This window comes from Oreochromis aureus, linkage group 3 (assembly GCF_013358895.1).
Source record: "Oreochromis aureus strain Israel breed Guangdong linkage group 3, ZZ_aureus, whole genome shotgun sequence".
NCBI classification, from domain to species: Eukaryota; Metazoa; Chordata; class Actinopteri; order Cichliformes; family Cichlidae; genus Oreochromis; species Oreochromis aureus.
This window is the reverse complement of record NC_052944.1, coordinates 198,282-214,386: the sequence shown is the minus strand read 5'-3', so window position 1 is coordinate 214,386 and position 16,105 is coordinate 198,282. Positions and strand designations below refer to the sequence as shown.

General features: G+C 43.1%; 1 long non-coding RNA gene across 1 annotated transcript; it reads left to right on the top strand.

Annotated features, from left to right (window-relative positions):
• Positions 1-11,250: 11,250 nt before the first annotated feature.
• Positions 11,251-15,860, top strand: LOC120439382. Its single transcript, XR_005612611.1, has 3 exons — positions 11,251-11,333; positions 15,409-15,538; positions 15,794-15,860. It is a non-coding gene; the product is annotated as an uncharacterized LOC120439382 (long non-coding RNA).
• The last annotated feature ends 245 nt before the right edge of the window (positions 15,861-16,105 follow it).

The following is a 16,105-nucleotide window of genomic DNA, read 5'->3' as shown; positions in this document are numbered from 1 at the left end:
GACTGTGAATCTGTAGAATACTGCAAAGAAGGTAAATGGTTCTTACATAGCATTTTTTTACTCTGAGCAGTCAAAGCAAATGAAGCAAGTTTACTCAACTTGCCTTATTCATCCATTCGCAAGAGCATTTTTTTCTATTCAGTTTCTAACATTCACATTCATTTATACTCCAATAAAAAAAAAGAGTGAACTCAGTTCAAGTGTGCATCACACTGGTTCATCCTCCAGTTAGGAGCCCTTTCATGTTTGAATGCTTCAGAGGTCAGAGGCTTCACAAAGAAACTGAAACTGGAGCTTCTCAGTCATCCAGGTAATGCTGGTCATGCTTGAAAGGCAGCTGGACATGTTTTAGGTTTGTGAGGACATCATGGCTCTCTATGTAGTGCTGCTCATTCAGAGTACATCCAGAAAACTTCCAGCTGTGATTGGCTCGTGCAGGCTCATGGTCAGGTGCTGATTTTAGGGAGTGCTTGATTTTCTTTTGCTTTGTGTCCTTGTGATGAGTTACACCGTCCCAGACCGCAGACTGCCAATCTGGGCGCATGTACGGACAATCGCAGTTAGAATCCACAGTCGTTGCGCTGTGTTATTGGGGCAGTGGGTCATTAAGCCAACTGGTCAGATAAACAGGGAGGGGTGATAGCTAATACTTTGAGCAGCACAGGGCACAGCCAGCAAATTTTTTCACGTACCTTTAATAAAGAGCCGGTCACGCTGTCTCCCCGTGACCGCTGATTACATGAGCAGCTGGGCAAGTACGGTGTTCCAGAGTTTAAATAGCGGGTTTGTGCATGCTTGGAGATGTATGGTGGTTCGGCAACTTAAATTTCAGTAAATACCTTTTTGTTTTGGATTAAGTGTTTTGTTTCCTCTCTTTTTAAATAATCCTTTGTGCACTCGGGAGGCCGGCATAATAAAGTACAGACTCCGATTTCTTCCTGACTATGCCTGTATTTGTTCGGGAGAAGTTTATGAGAGGGCCCTGTGAGGGTCCTGTTGGGATTTGATATCATTCAAAGGTTGAATCGTGCAGAGCTGCCAGATGGTGGCCCGTCTCCTTCCAGCAGGAAAACAGATCAGATATGAGGGCAGCATCAGTGATTGTGACTCTCATCAGTCAGACACTGATCCATCCTCCTTCTCTTCCACCTTCTGCTGGGCCCGAGTGTAACGGTGGCATTCTGTCTCTGTTTCACTCTTCTGTACCACCTTTGGAAGTCAATCCAGCAACAGGCATTTGAAACGCCAAGACCAGGTAGTTTTCTTTCAAAACAGATGTTTAATGAAACTTTAAACTAATATGGCAAGACTCGGTCAAAAAGCTGTGTTGCTTCCAGCTTATCTGCCTTCCAACTACATAAGCACTAGGGGTGCAACAATACATGTATCGGTATTGAACCGTTCGATACAGTGCTTTCGGTTCGGTACGCATATGTATCAAACAATACAAAACTTTGAATTTATTTTATCAACTTTTCTTCTGACGATGCTGTCTGTGTTGAGAGCTCAGTGGATCTGCGTTCGACTACTCCGCCTAGGCTGCACTGTCATTCAGATCTGGCGTTTGAAACTATTTTGGTTTTCATGTGAAGCATGACCCTGATGGTAAGCGCCTCATGGACAAAAGTAAAACAGTATGTCGGATGTGCCACGCAATGCTCATTTGTAACTAGTGCGTTAGCGCAGTTAGCTCGTTAACATGTTGACGCCGTCCAGCCCCATGCACGGGGCGATCCGCGGTAGCTCGTTAACGTCATTTTAACGAGATTAACGCTGACAGCACTAGTGGGAACACAATGAATATGACTGCACATTTACTCCGACATCATCCTAGTACAAAGACAAGTGGAAGCAGACAAAAACAACAAGCACGCATGCTACAAACTTTACCCGAGTCATTTAGACAGCCGTTAGCACATGATTCTCCTTATGGGGACCTGATATGTTTAATATGCTGCTGAGAATATAGCCCAGAAGAAGCGTATAGTATAGCTTTTATTTTGGAAAGAGCCATTTCTCTGTAATAAACCATCTTTTCCAAAGATGAGTGATGTCTCGATCTGATAGATTTATTTTTTTATTTTGTTGTTTCAGCAACATTAAATTGAGTTAAAATATATATTTTGAATTTTAATAAATGACAAATTAAAAAGGCATGATCATTTTTCGTATCGAAAAAATATCGAACCGTGACACCAAAGTATTGAACCGAACCGAACCGTGAATTTTGTGTATCGTTGCACCCCTAATAAGCACGTAATTATAGTGTGCCAGAAGCCCAAAATACCAAAAAGTGCATTAGAATTTCACATTTCTATATTCTATGCTTTTAACATAAAAGTATTTGTGAATTTACAATAAATTATATTCTTAGCAACAAATATGTATATTTCTTGTTTTAATCATTTTACCAGTACCAATAAACTAGCCTTTTATTGGCTCTTACATCGAGGCTAAAGCAGCTGAACTGATGCTTCTGGACATCCATGGAGTGACTGTGAGGAAGAAGCTGCTCAATGAGGCAGATCCACGTCCATCGTTTCATTTAAGCCCAGCTAACAGATGTAAAGTTGGATTTCATGACTTCAACATGTTGAAATGAGCTTTGAAGAAACATTCAGTGGAATAAACCAGACTACTACTAGTAACTACAGGGTTAGGAGAACAGTCAATTGCTCTGACGCTGATTCAGATCGAGTCCTGATTATTCACGGTCTGCAATATACATTGCCATGGTGATGTACCCTAATAAAAGTGACACACCTTAATAAACACGAAAAAAGAAAAAGAGTTAAATGTCACTTTAATAACAACAAATACTTCTTTTTACTTCTATAGGATATAAATATATCTGCCTCCACTGTGTGAGCTTTCTCTGACAGTGAAACTCACACTGTTACCAGCAGGGATCGTTTCACTGTGTCAGTCTGTGTAGAGACTAGAGATGTGCAAAGCAGCTGGTATTTGTATCTGTATTTGTATTTGTTGAGGGGGGAAAAGTATTTGAATTTGTATTTGTATTCGAGTAAAATTCAAAATAGGCGTAAAAATCCAGTTGTTTGCGTTACACTTCTAATTAATGTTATAGTGTAAGTATTGTTAAATTATATCCATTATAATAATTATGGATATGCAGTATTAGTTGATGTTTTTCCATAAATCCAGCAATGAACATGTAAAAAGGAACGTCATTGAAAAGAAAATAACATAACAGCCATTGACTCATCCATGGTTAAACCAACAACTAATAAAATACCATTGTGAACATCATGAACCCCACCACCACCCGTCCTTGTTGGAGGATGCTGAACAGACAGTGAAACTGACTTGCAGGGGCAGAACATGGCTGTGATGATGAACTGGTTCTGGTGGGGGGGTTGGCAGACAGTACCAGGAGAGGATGCTTTAAGTGCATGTGATTATGCATAGCAGATGTTGACAGATGTTTGATATCTCTGCCTCTGCTGATCTGACTTTTGCACACATTACATATCACTTTGGTTTCATCTGCAGCACTGACTGTAAAATGCTTCCACACAGAACTTGAGTTTTTTGGCTGGTGGAGGACCAAGAGGTGACTCAGCAGCAGCAACACTCTTTTCTATTTGGTTGCCCAAATCCATGTGGGGAGTTTCAGCTAAGCTAATGAGTGACGGGAAGCTATGCTAAGGTTAACTGGCCTATAGTCAACAGCTTGCCGTCTGCAAAAGACAGAATAACTTAAACGTACCATATAACTCCCACAAGTGCATACAATTCGACACAACTACACAAGCATTGTTTTAACCTTTTTAACCGACCATTAAAAACACTTCCTGTCACTGTGGTGGTTACAGTGACATCATGCAGTTTGTGTTTTGACCTCCAGAGGGCGACAAATCAGCACAGACAGAGAGCTCCATTCAAACTTTGCTGCCATCAGTAAGAATTCTTCCAATATAATCATCAGTGTTTGAGCAGTTATGCTATCAGGGACAATCTAGACATGTGTGACAATACTGAACATGTCACATGACCAGTGTTGGGTAAGTTACTTTAAATTAGTAACTTAGTTACTGTTACGTCCCCCCGAAGGGGTCTAGGCATGCGAGTGAGGGGACCAGTAACAAATGGGTCCAGAACAGAATGAAAGGAAAACAGACAGAGGTTTAGTAAGTAAAATAGTCTTTATTATAAAGAAAATTAACATAAAGAGCCGGCAACGTTTGCTTTGCCAATAACACCTGGACAAAGGAAAAAGGTTGCAACAACAAAGTACACAACAACAACCAAACAAAAACTCCACACCACGTGGAGGCACTTCCAGGGGCCCACAAGCTCACCCTGTCACTACTAGCAGCTAGCTTTACTGCCGCCGAGGCCCACAAGCCAACACTACTCACGTAAAGCAGCTATACTGCTTCCACAACTCCACACTTCAGGCAGGATAACCACACACCAAGAACACAAAACAAAGACACCAGAGGACACCACCCTGCTCACAGCTCATCCCCAGCTTAAATAGCCTCAGAGGTGATTGCTGCCTGGAGTCAGGTGGCAAACGAGGCTAATCAAAAGCAGCTGTGTCCTGGGAGAGAGGAGAGTGAGAGAAACAGAGGGGTAGGAGTGGCAGAGAGGAGGAGGCGGGAAAAACACCACGCCCACACAAGGGCAGTTTCAGGAGGCCCAGCTAGGGCCGTAACACCCCCTCCCATAAATACAAACCAGTGGTTTGTCACAGAATGTCCTACCCAACTTTTAAACATATCACTTACCATGCACCATAATAACGGTAAGGCATACCCTGCGAAATCTGCCAAGACCTTTTTGATGGGTTGAAAACACTGCATGGGGTTGGCTCAAGTCCCTCAACATAGTGTTCCAAGTGACAGCCAGATGTTTTTTGAGCCGTCACATATGGAGAACCTGTCAGGCAGCTAGAAGGCCTTACAGCAACACTTCTCTGACGCTTCTTCGCTAGGTCATGGCGATAGGCATGCTGGTTAGCCAGAGGTACAGGTTGGAATGGTTGTGTCACACGCAATCTGTCACACTGTAGGTCATCTGGACCCGAAAGATTGTCAACAGGTGGCATCTCATAACCAGTTGAGCTCTGACATTCACCAAATGACACCACTGAGCAATTATGCTCCAATTTTCCCTAGGACTGGCAACTTTGTCCGTTTGTGAACCACAGTTAACCCTTTTGAAAGCAGGTCGCTTTTGCTTTAACGAGGCTTTCAAACAGTGAGCAATCAGGTGGCCAGGGTTGTGGCAAAAGAAACAGAGCTTTGTTTTGGCTCTTGAAATCACGCCTGTATCAGCTTTGCTAGCTGGCACACTCCTAGCCCTCGAGACCGACTGTTTCTGTTTGTAGGCCTCACAGTTTGCTATGAAATGGCCAGACCCGAAACAGAAGAAACACTTTCTTTTCACCTTGGGATGGGACACGGGTACCTCACTCTTTGGGTACTGCACAGCTGGCACATTGCTAACCTTCACTGAGGCATCGCATCGGTCGTGCTTAATGACACTGGTTTTATGGATGAGGGCAAACTCATCCGCCAGTGTTGCTGCCTGCTGTAATGAGGACACCTTGTGTTCACTGAGGTATACTGCAATCTGCTCGGAGATGCAGTTCTTAAATTCCTCCACCAGCATTAATTCACGCATCGATGCCAGGTCAGTAGCTTTGCTGGACACACACCACTGATCAAAGCGTACACCTTTTTCCCTGGCAAAATCAAGATAAGACTGACCCTGTCCCCTTTTCAACCCCCGGAAACGCTGCCTATAGGCTTCTGGGACCAGCTCATAAGCCAGCAGGATAGCACTTTTCAGCTTATCATAGTCCAGGCTGTCCTCAGCTGACAGCGAGGAACAAACTTCCTGAGCCTTACCTGCCAGCTTACATTGGAGCAAAATGGCCCACGAATCCCATGGCCAGCGCAAAGCTGTGGCTATCCGTTCAAAGCGATTCAAGTAGCTGTCAACCTCAGTGTCACGGACACACGGAACCAGGCGACTGTTTTTCCTACATCAAGCGGTGTGTCTGCCTGGCGAATGGAGGCAGTCGGAAGAAGGAAGCCTGCTGGAGTTCCAGCTGTCGCAACTTAACAGCTGTCTCCGCCTCCACCTCCACCTTTTTCAGTTCCACCTCCTGGCTCTGGCAAGCTCTGCGTCCTAAACGCCTAAGCTCCAACTCCTTCCTTAACTGGAACTCCCTCTCACGTTCCTCCTTTTCCAACTGGAGACGAGCCAGGCGTACACGGAGCTTAGCATCCTGCTTCGAGCCTACACTTGATTCAATGAAGAGAGGTTCAAAGCGAGGCAATGTCATGGGTTTGTCCTCAGGCAGCCCCTGAGCAACAGGTGTAGACACCGATGGACCTACAGCTTGAGCTGGCACCTGCGGAACAGGCTGAGATGCTACACCATGCTCAAGTGGGCTGGCAGACACTGGCAAGGCCACTATCCCTTTCTCCACCAAGCCAGACACAAGAGCAGCTTTCAGCTCAGCCTTACGCAGAGCCGTGGAGACTGAAATGCTATAAAATGATGCCACCTCATGCAAATCCCTCTTCCTACATGCGTCCAGCTGGACAAGCGAAGGGTTTTCCTTAAACACGGCAATATCAAAGGTAGCCATGAAACCGAAAACAAAAACTACCTGAGGCTAACAATAACAACAAAGAAGCACCACCTCCAATACACAAATGAAAAACAGGTGGGAAATATGTGTGGCCACAGGTTAACCAATAAATAAAAATAACACCGACCCTCTCCCCAGACCTACCTACTAAAATCTTAGCCTAGTTAGCTTCTGGAGCGTACCAGGCTCGAGGCAACTTTAAAGGCTAAGCATCAAGTGCACAAAGCACCGACAAGCCTACCCCCGACAGGGAACTAATCCCCACCCGGGATTACTCCGAAAATAAAAAAGGTATAATAAAAAATGAGTGCCTGAAGAAGGAGCTTACGCTCAGCTAGACACTCCCCTGTGCTAACTGGAGAGAGAGCGCAGCAGTTACAATACAACTAAACAAGCTACCGGCAAACAACTCACTAAAACTCAACTGCTATTCCTTCCATTCATATCCCGGACGAGCCCCCACATTGTTACGTCCCCCCGAAGGGGTCTAGGCATGCGAGTGAGGGGACCAGTAACAAATGGGTCCAGAACAGAATGAAAGGAAAACAGACAGAGGTTTAGTAAGTAAAATAGTCTTTATTATAAAGAAAATTAACATAAAGAGCCGGCAACGCCGTTTTGCCAATAACACCTGGACAAAGGAAAAAGGTTGCAACAACAAAGTACACAACAACAACCAAACAAAAACTCCACACCACGTGGAGGCACTTCCAGGGGCCCACAAGCTCACCCTGTCACTACTAGCAGCTAGCTTTACTGCCGCCGAGGCCCACAAGCCAACACTACTCACGTAAAGCAGCTATACTGCTTCCACAACTCCACACTTCAGGCAGGATAACCACACACCAAGAACACAAAACAAAGACACCAGAGGACACCACCCTGCTCACAGCTCATCCCCAGCTTAAATAGCCTCAGAGGTGATTGCTGCCTGGAGTCAGGTGGCAAACGAGGCTAATCAAAAGCAGCTGTGTCCTGGGGAGAGAGGAGAGTGAGAGAAACAGAGGGGGTAGGAGTGGCAAGAGAGGAGGAGGCGGGGAAAAACACCACGCCCACACAAGGGCAGTTTCAGGAGGCCCAGCTAGGGCCGTAACAGTTACATTACTAGTTACTTCCATCAAAAGTAACTCAGTTACTTCAAGTTACTCGTTACTTTCAAACTAACTAGTTACTAGGGAAAGTAACTTTGGTTTTACTCAGAATTCTCTTGTTAATGTGTTGCTTCCGTAACTGGATACCCAGCCAGACTGCCAGTCTTCTAGCTTGCTTACTTGCCACAAGTGCACTGTGCCACCTACCAATAGAAAGGAAAAAATAATGTGCACATTTCCATGAGAGAAATCCCACGCCTGGACCGTCGTTGACCGCCGCCATGATTCTAGCCTACGTCACAGCGTCATTTGCGCTTTTTTACATCCAACACAAAAACTGCAGTCGTGGTGCTTTGATTGTACTCAGAAATTGAAAATTCTGCCTTCTGAATAGGAAGATGTAGGTAACACCAGACTGCAGATGAGCTGCATACAGGGCTGGACTGGGACAAAAAATTGTCCGGGGCATTTTGACTAGAGACCGGCCCACCATTATAGGAAAAACCATAAAGCCTTTGAATGAAAACAAATGCTGTTGTGACAGTGATGTACACTGTCTTGATGGTATATATGTATCAATCTATCAATCGTTTGTTGTAAGACTCAGATAATTATTTATTAAAAGCTAGACATTTTAAATGAGAATAAGAAAGTATTTCTTTGTGCCCCCCTTTCCCTGTTAATGTCCTACCTGGCCCCCTGGCAAAACTTTGCTAGACCCACCCCTGCACAGCTACCAGCTGTCAGCTACTTAGAAAAGGATCCTGGTGTTATTTGTCTCTCAGAAACAGTTCATAACTTCCCTTCAACTCATTCATGTCACCTAAAAGGTAAACCTGTTTCTCCATCACCTGTTCAGCTCTGATGATTCAGTAAGGACATCTCCTGGTTTCATCTTCATGTTTCCCTCTCACCACATATCCAAACATCATGACCAGCAGCTTTACAGCTGTGGCTCCAGCAAACATCAGCTGATACTAGAAATTAATATTAAATAAATTCTAACAACAGCTGATCAAACGTGCTGCTGTTGTTTAACGTGACATCCGCTGGTTTCCTCTTTCTGGCACGAAGTGGGCGATAAACAAACAAGAGAGAAAAGCCGATCAGCTGATCATTGATCAGTTTCATGATTGAAGTAGAAACAGGAGAGGGAGGGGGAGAAAATGAGAGAAGAAGAGGCAGCTGTGCAGCAAAGACACAGAATAACTCTAGCTTTGTGTCTTTTTCATTCTAGCTGAAGTCCGGGACAAACTGTGTTCCTTTTCACCTCAATACGAAACGCGTAATGTTTTCTCTGAATACGAGACAATTCCGTTTTTTAGGGGACGGTTATGGGCTCAAAATGTGGTCATAAATATTTTGTACTTGTAAATCAGTTTTGTACTTGTAAATCAGGATTTGTATGTGTAAAAAGAATTTGTGCGTGCGTAAAAAAGATTTGTATGTGTAAAAAAGATTTGTGTGTGTGTAAAAAGGATTTGTATCTGTAAAAAAGAATTTGTGCGTGCGTAAAAAAGATTTGTATGTGTAAAAAGAATTTGTGCGTGTGTAAAAAAGATTTGTATGTGTAAAAAGAATTTGTGCGTGCGTAAAAAGATTTGTATGTGTAAAAAGATTTGTGTGTGGACTTAGCCAAAAACACCCTGCAAGTTAAAAGTACGAATTTTGACCCTATTTTTCTTCCTGTCATCTGATTGGTCAATGTCATGTCAATCACAAATGTAACAATCCAATCAGAGAACAGATGGGTTTGGCTGTCGGAGGGGCACTTTTTTGAACTGCAGGTCCTTGAAGGGTAATACAGTTTGAAGCTGGAGGACCTCTATATAAATATCCGATAGCAGCTAGGTCCCCTTACTTTCAGCAGCTGTTGAAAGGATAAAGTTGTGGTACGTCAGTGGTTAGAAATACCATTATTACTTTAGGATTAGTTTAACACAAAGTCAGGGCTGACCCGGGACCATTGCTGTGAGTCACAGTGCGCAGCATAAAGGTCCTTTCACATCGGACGCAGGATGTGCTGCTAATGCTAACTGCTAACTAAAAGCAAAGTATGCAAAGGATCCAGAATTTGTTGCGCTGGCTGCTGAGCTCTGTGGGTTTTTGCAGCAGCTCTACCTGTACTAGATGCATCTGCTCCTTGTCGTTTCTATCTCTGACTTTATGTCCTCTACAACAGTTTCTGGTTTTTGCTAGTTCTTCAAATGTTCAATAAAAACATGTATGCTAATTCATAACGAAGAAAGCTTTGTAATGAAGACTGTCATTTCCAAAACACTGCCCGCCCCAGCGGTCCATAGCGCTGTTGAAAAGGCTGTGGAAGTCCCTGTATAAAGCACGTAGACCTGTGACACAAAAATCACCAAACTCGGACGACCACAGACTGTTTTTCCTTCGTGGTGATGAAGGAAAAGCGCTGGGTTGGCATGTGAAAGGGCATTTATTCCCTTCAAGGACCTGCAGTTCAAAAAGTGCCCCTCCGACAGCCAAACCCATCTGTTCTCTGATTGGATTGTTACATTTGTGATTGACATGACATTGACCAATCAGATGACAGGAAGAAAAATAGGGTCAAAATTTCGTACTTGTAACTTGCAGGGGTTTTTGGCTAAGTCCACACACAAATCTTTTTACATACAAATCTTTTTACGCACGCACAAATTCTTTTTACACATACAAATCTTTTTTACATACGCACAAATTCTTTTTACACATACAAATCCTGATTTACAAGTACAAAACTGATTTACAAGTACAAAATATTTATGACCACATTTTGAGCCCATAGACGGTTGGCAACTCTAATAATTAACCTTATGAACAAAATAAAGTTCAACATCAGTAACATAGCACCCACCCAGCTGTATAGAAACCCCGTCATGCTAGCTAGCTAATGCATGATACGAAAAAATTCAACATAACGAAAATAAACTCCAACTAAACTTGGTTTATATCTGACCCAGATAGACTGCAGGTCATAACTTCTTACCTGAAGTTCAGTTCACCTGACACTCGGACGGGCGGCCACTTCGGGTCTCTCCTCTTGCCTCCACTTTCCCTCATCCACCTGCTGGCCTCCACCACTTGCTAATGTTACTGAATCTGTGGAAGCTCCGTGATACCCACCACACGAAGTAACGAGTAATGAGCCTATCTAAATCCCAGTAACGATTAACGCGTTCCTGATTTTGGCATAATAACTAGTTAGCGTGCTCGTTACCACAATAATAACGTAGTTACTGTAACGCGTTAGTCCCAACACTGCACATGACACACCTTAAACATCATGTGATCCACTCTCAGTCTGCACTTTCATTCATGACTTCAACAGGTTGAAATGCGCTTTGAACAAACATCAGTTCAATGTTGAAATATTCGCTGCAGGAAGAAGAACAACAAAGTGATGACAGATGTTTGTGCTTCAAACTGGAAAACCAGCAGAAATAAATCACAGCCTGCCAGAGGTTTAGGAGTTTCTGAGGTGCACCTGAACGCAGCACAGTGTTTCAATGCCCCTGATTGTCCTCAAACGCCGCATTAGGCTGAAAGTTTACTTTCACTTCCTGAACTTCGTGGAGTGGAGCTTGTTGTTGGTGTGTGAAGAAACTGTAAGTTTGCTTTGTGTCCTCCTTTAACAGTTTGTCTTTAGGAACTTTACTGTTTGTTCAGCTCATGTTTGATTTCGTCACACAACACACCGTGTGTGTTTGTATTTCCGGTCTCTCCATTAAAGTCAGTGTGTAATGTTTTCCTGGCTAACATCAGCTGTGTGCAGCTTAGTTCCAGCACAAATCTGCCGCTCCATAGTTCACGGTAACGGACTCACAGCTGGACCAACGAGGCCGAGTGTGTCCTCACTCTGAGCTACGTTCGTGTTTGTGTACTTATAGGCTGTATCCCAATTCAGGGTCTGCAGCCTTAAAGTACGCAGCCTCAACTGTCCTCAAGGGCCGCGTACTCAAAGACCGCTAAGGCCGGAAGTGCGAGGCTTGTGAAATGGGACGGTCTAGCCTCCGTCGCGCTGCCCAGGTTGCCTAGCAACCATGATAGCTGGAAACGTGTGGTTTACAGAAATGAAGGAGAACATATTTTGTTCATTTGTTTGTTTGTTTCTACACGAGCTTTGTGTGATTTAATAAGTATCTGAAACTGAGACCACAGGACTGTAAAACATGATTGTTGGGCTTCATATCTGTACTGAACAGTCATTTTAAGATTAGCTAGTAAATAACAATTAGCTGATGTTGTTCATGAGACTAAAGTCAGTGTAAATATGATATGGCCAATATTATAGTTATTATATTATTCATTATTAGTTATTACAGCAGTGAGTTTGAAGTCTCAAATCAAATCACTTTTATTGTCACATCACATGTGGAGGTACACTGGTACAGCACATGTGAGTGAAATTCATGTGACTGAACACTGTGTCAAATACTGAGCTTCAGTAAAGATTCAAGTTACAGTTATTTATATTTCCCATCACCTTAAATCTTCACTCAAAGACAAGTATCTTTGACAGTGTATATGTATTATATATAAGAGACAAATGTTGTTCCTTCAGTATGTTGGCATTACTAAATTTGGCTCAATGCTTACATACATGTGTAAAAAGCAAATGTACGAGCTGTGATAACTGTTTCTGATAGAATGAAGATCAGACTGATATATGAAATATTACTTTATTGGGTGAGAAAATCAGACCATGTCATAACTGCTTTAAGTCATACAGAATAGATATCAGAGCCTTAAACAGGCTGACTTCTGCTAAATGGGTCAAACTGGGCAGAAAGTATAGAAACACATAACATCCTTATAGAATATGATGTAACACTATAGATCAACTTACCTCAGAATATATAAAGCATATAAACAATTACAGCAATATGATGCAACAAACACAGCAGTGCTACTAATCCAAAACACTCAAAGCTTCATAGAACTGAAACAAACATTTATTTTTAGCTCCATTCTGCTGCTGATACATACTTTAGGTTTCTGAATATTAAACTTGTTGCTGCCTTTCATAGTGTGTAACTTGAAGGCCCTGAGTACTTTCTCCCACACTGAAAACACTGGGATGATAACATTATTTGAACATTACCTAATAAGACTGATTCAGGACAGACAATTAGTTATGCTAAACTTTCCTAGCAGTCCTTCACAAACAGGGAACAGTCTGTCTATTCTCTCCATCTGTCAGCTGCTGCTGGCTCTTCCTCCTCCTCTTCCTCACACACTGCTGAGTTTGTCCTGGTGGATCATCAGGGGTGCAAAGCCTCACAGATGATGTGCAGCAGTGGGTCCCTCAGTCTGTCCTCACTCTGGACACTTGCAGTCGTCACACATGGAAATCAAATGTGTGATAAGCTGCAGGATTCAAACACAAGTGTAACTTATAAATACATGTTCATACTTTTATTCCACAATCAGAGAGAAAGAAACAGAGAGAGAGTGCAGGACAGACAGACAGGTGACAGTCTCAGGTGTATACACTGCTACAAAACAGCACAAGAGAAGGAGGATTTAGTGTTTGTGTATTACGAGTGCTAAACAAGAAGAGTTCCCAGATGGTCCAGTGGACACATGTGTGACTCCTGTGATTAAAGCATCTTTCTTTCAGCTTAACGAGTGAACCGTCAGCTCGTTCAAACACAGGTTAAAGTCCGTTTGGCTCGACACCACCGAACAGAGGCAGCAATATAACATAGCTAACATTAACAGTGCAGTGAATCCTGCTTGTGCCGTCATATTCAGGACTGCAAACCGAGCAGCATCACTGACTTTCAGCTTGTTGTGTTTGTGGATATATGACTGACTTTAATTATCCATAAAATCATCACATTCTCTGTAAGATTAAGGTCGACTATTGAACGGTGTATATTTGAAAGGCTTTAAAACCAAGTAAGCGCTGAAAGTACAAACATCGCTAATGTCACATAACTTTGCCGACATGTGGCCAACAGTAATGTTTTAATGTTCTCCATTATTCAACATTTGCACATAAATAAGTGGCATATTATTCAGTACTTACTTTTAACAGTTTACTCTTCGGTCGCTCCGCTTCTGCCGTCTGCGGCAAAATTATGCACACCGACTGCCGCGCTATGAATTGTGGGATATGTTGGGCAACGAAGTGTGCACCGCCACGTCCTTAAAATTCAGGGAAATGAAGGACGCATTTGAGGGCCGCATTTCGAGCAGCCTTTGAATTGGGACAGCCTTCGGCACGTCGCTGTGACGTAATCGGCCTTAAAATGCGGCCTTTAAGGCTGCAGACCCTGAATTGGGATACAGCCATAGTTTGTACTTTGTGAGTTCACTCAGAGTCCACAGAGGACACAGCGTACGCGATGATGTCACAGCGCTTTACCGCCTTTACTGTCACTGTGATTAATATTTACACACGACACACCAGACAGCATGTTAACGCTAAGCTAACGCTAAGCTAGCCAAGAGCCCAGAGCCCAGAGTAACGTTAAAGCTGAGTAAACACTGACCCCAGACCAGCACTGTGATAAAGTGAGCTGCTGCTGCTGAACTTGAACAGGTAACAAAGTGATGAGCAGTCAGGCTGCAGGTTTCTACCTGTTCATGTTTCTGCAGTAGAATCACTTTGAAGTGTCTTTGTGCTGTTTCATCTTTGTGTTCATAAACACTCAGAGAAAGATCACGTGACCTCATCAGGATCTGTGTTGGTGTGTGGGGCTGTACCTCAGCTTTAGATTATGGTGATTATGAGACAGTGTTTCAGCTCATTTTACACAGTAACATCAAAGTAATGTTATGAGAAGTAATGAAGTAACGTACTCCATTACTTTTAATAAGTGTTCTGTGTAATATGTGTAATAATGACTTTTTTGAGTAATGACCAACACTGATCACAACAAAGAGGAAATGCCTCCAACATGCACAAACATTTGACCCACAACATGCAGTTAATGTGCACAAATGTCTTTGATATGCTGCTCAGTGATGGTGGTGACTGTCAGAGCAGAGCTACTGAGAATCAATAAGTAATATCAATGATGGAATCACTAAACTCTTATCATCCCTGTCAGTATCATACATGTGCTGTATAATGTGATAAATGTAGAGGTGCTGGCTGTTCTCTCACTCTGCTGTTTAGCTGTAAAGGACGCCTCCCTGCCTTTGTCTCATTCATGACCTTTAATAGTCTCTTCTAACATGCAGAGATCTGTCTGATCTGTTTCATAGAGTCTAACCAGCCTGTACAGGTAACAACAACAGTCACTGCATCACTGACACACAAACTTCATCTCTGTCAATAACAACATTCATACATGGAATAAAAACACATCAGTGGATCATTGCTGGACCTGATGTTTGTGCTCCTGGTGGAAAGGCTCTCAGTTTCCTACTTGAAATAACAGGATAAATAGTGGGTCAGCGACATGCTTTCTTTCCGTCTCAGGTTTAAATATCTGGGACTCTCCACCGTTTGGTTTTAGAACTGAAGAAGCTTCTTGGATGAAACGTCTTCCAGAAACTTAAAGACGTCTCTTTTCTCTCCAAGCTCCTTAGATCACGTGACCTGGATGACTGAACCTACAGACATATTGACCTGGTTTCTAGGTTACATGACAGGTCAGAGGTCAGCGACTGTAACTCAGTTACTCCTGTTAATGTGAACTCACTGAGTGTTTGTGGTTTACCTCTCAGACTGACTGAAGATGATGATGGAGGAAGAGGAGGACAGAGCAGAGTCTGCAGGGTCCAGCTGTCCGTCTGTGAGGAGTGACCGGTCCAAAGAGATAAATCCAGATTTCAGTGCTGAACCTGGACCAACGAGGTCAGAGAGCTGAACTCACTGAGTAACAGAAATAATTCTGCACTGACATTATAATCAGTGTTGATTCTGGTTGATTTTCTGACTGTGTTTGTGAGCTGAGAGGAAATGAAAATGAGTTTGTAACAAAAATCAGTTTTGTCCAGTTTTCCTGTAAAAAGCTGAACTCTAATCTAAGAGGATGTTACTGACAGGAAACAGCTGCATTATCTGCAGTCTGTGTGATCACAGCTGCTTCAATCATGTTTGTGTCTGCAGAGGTCAGAGGTCACAGTCTGCAGGGTCCAGCTGTCCGTCTGTGAGGAGTGACCGGTCCAAAGGTGAACCTCCACACTTCAGTGGTGAACCTGGACCAACGAGGTCAGAGAGCTGTGATGACTCCTTTACATGTTTGTGTTTCCTGGATAAATCTGACCTGAAACATCCTCAGATTGTTACAAAGATTCATTAAAAAGAAAACAATGAAAGAGAAAAGATCAAAATGTTCGACTTGGTCATTTGCTGTTTGAGGACAGTGATGCTCATATCTGTGGGGAACGTGTGACCTGAGTGGGTTCATGTTTGTCTTTA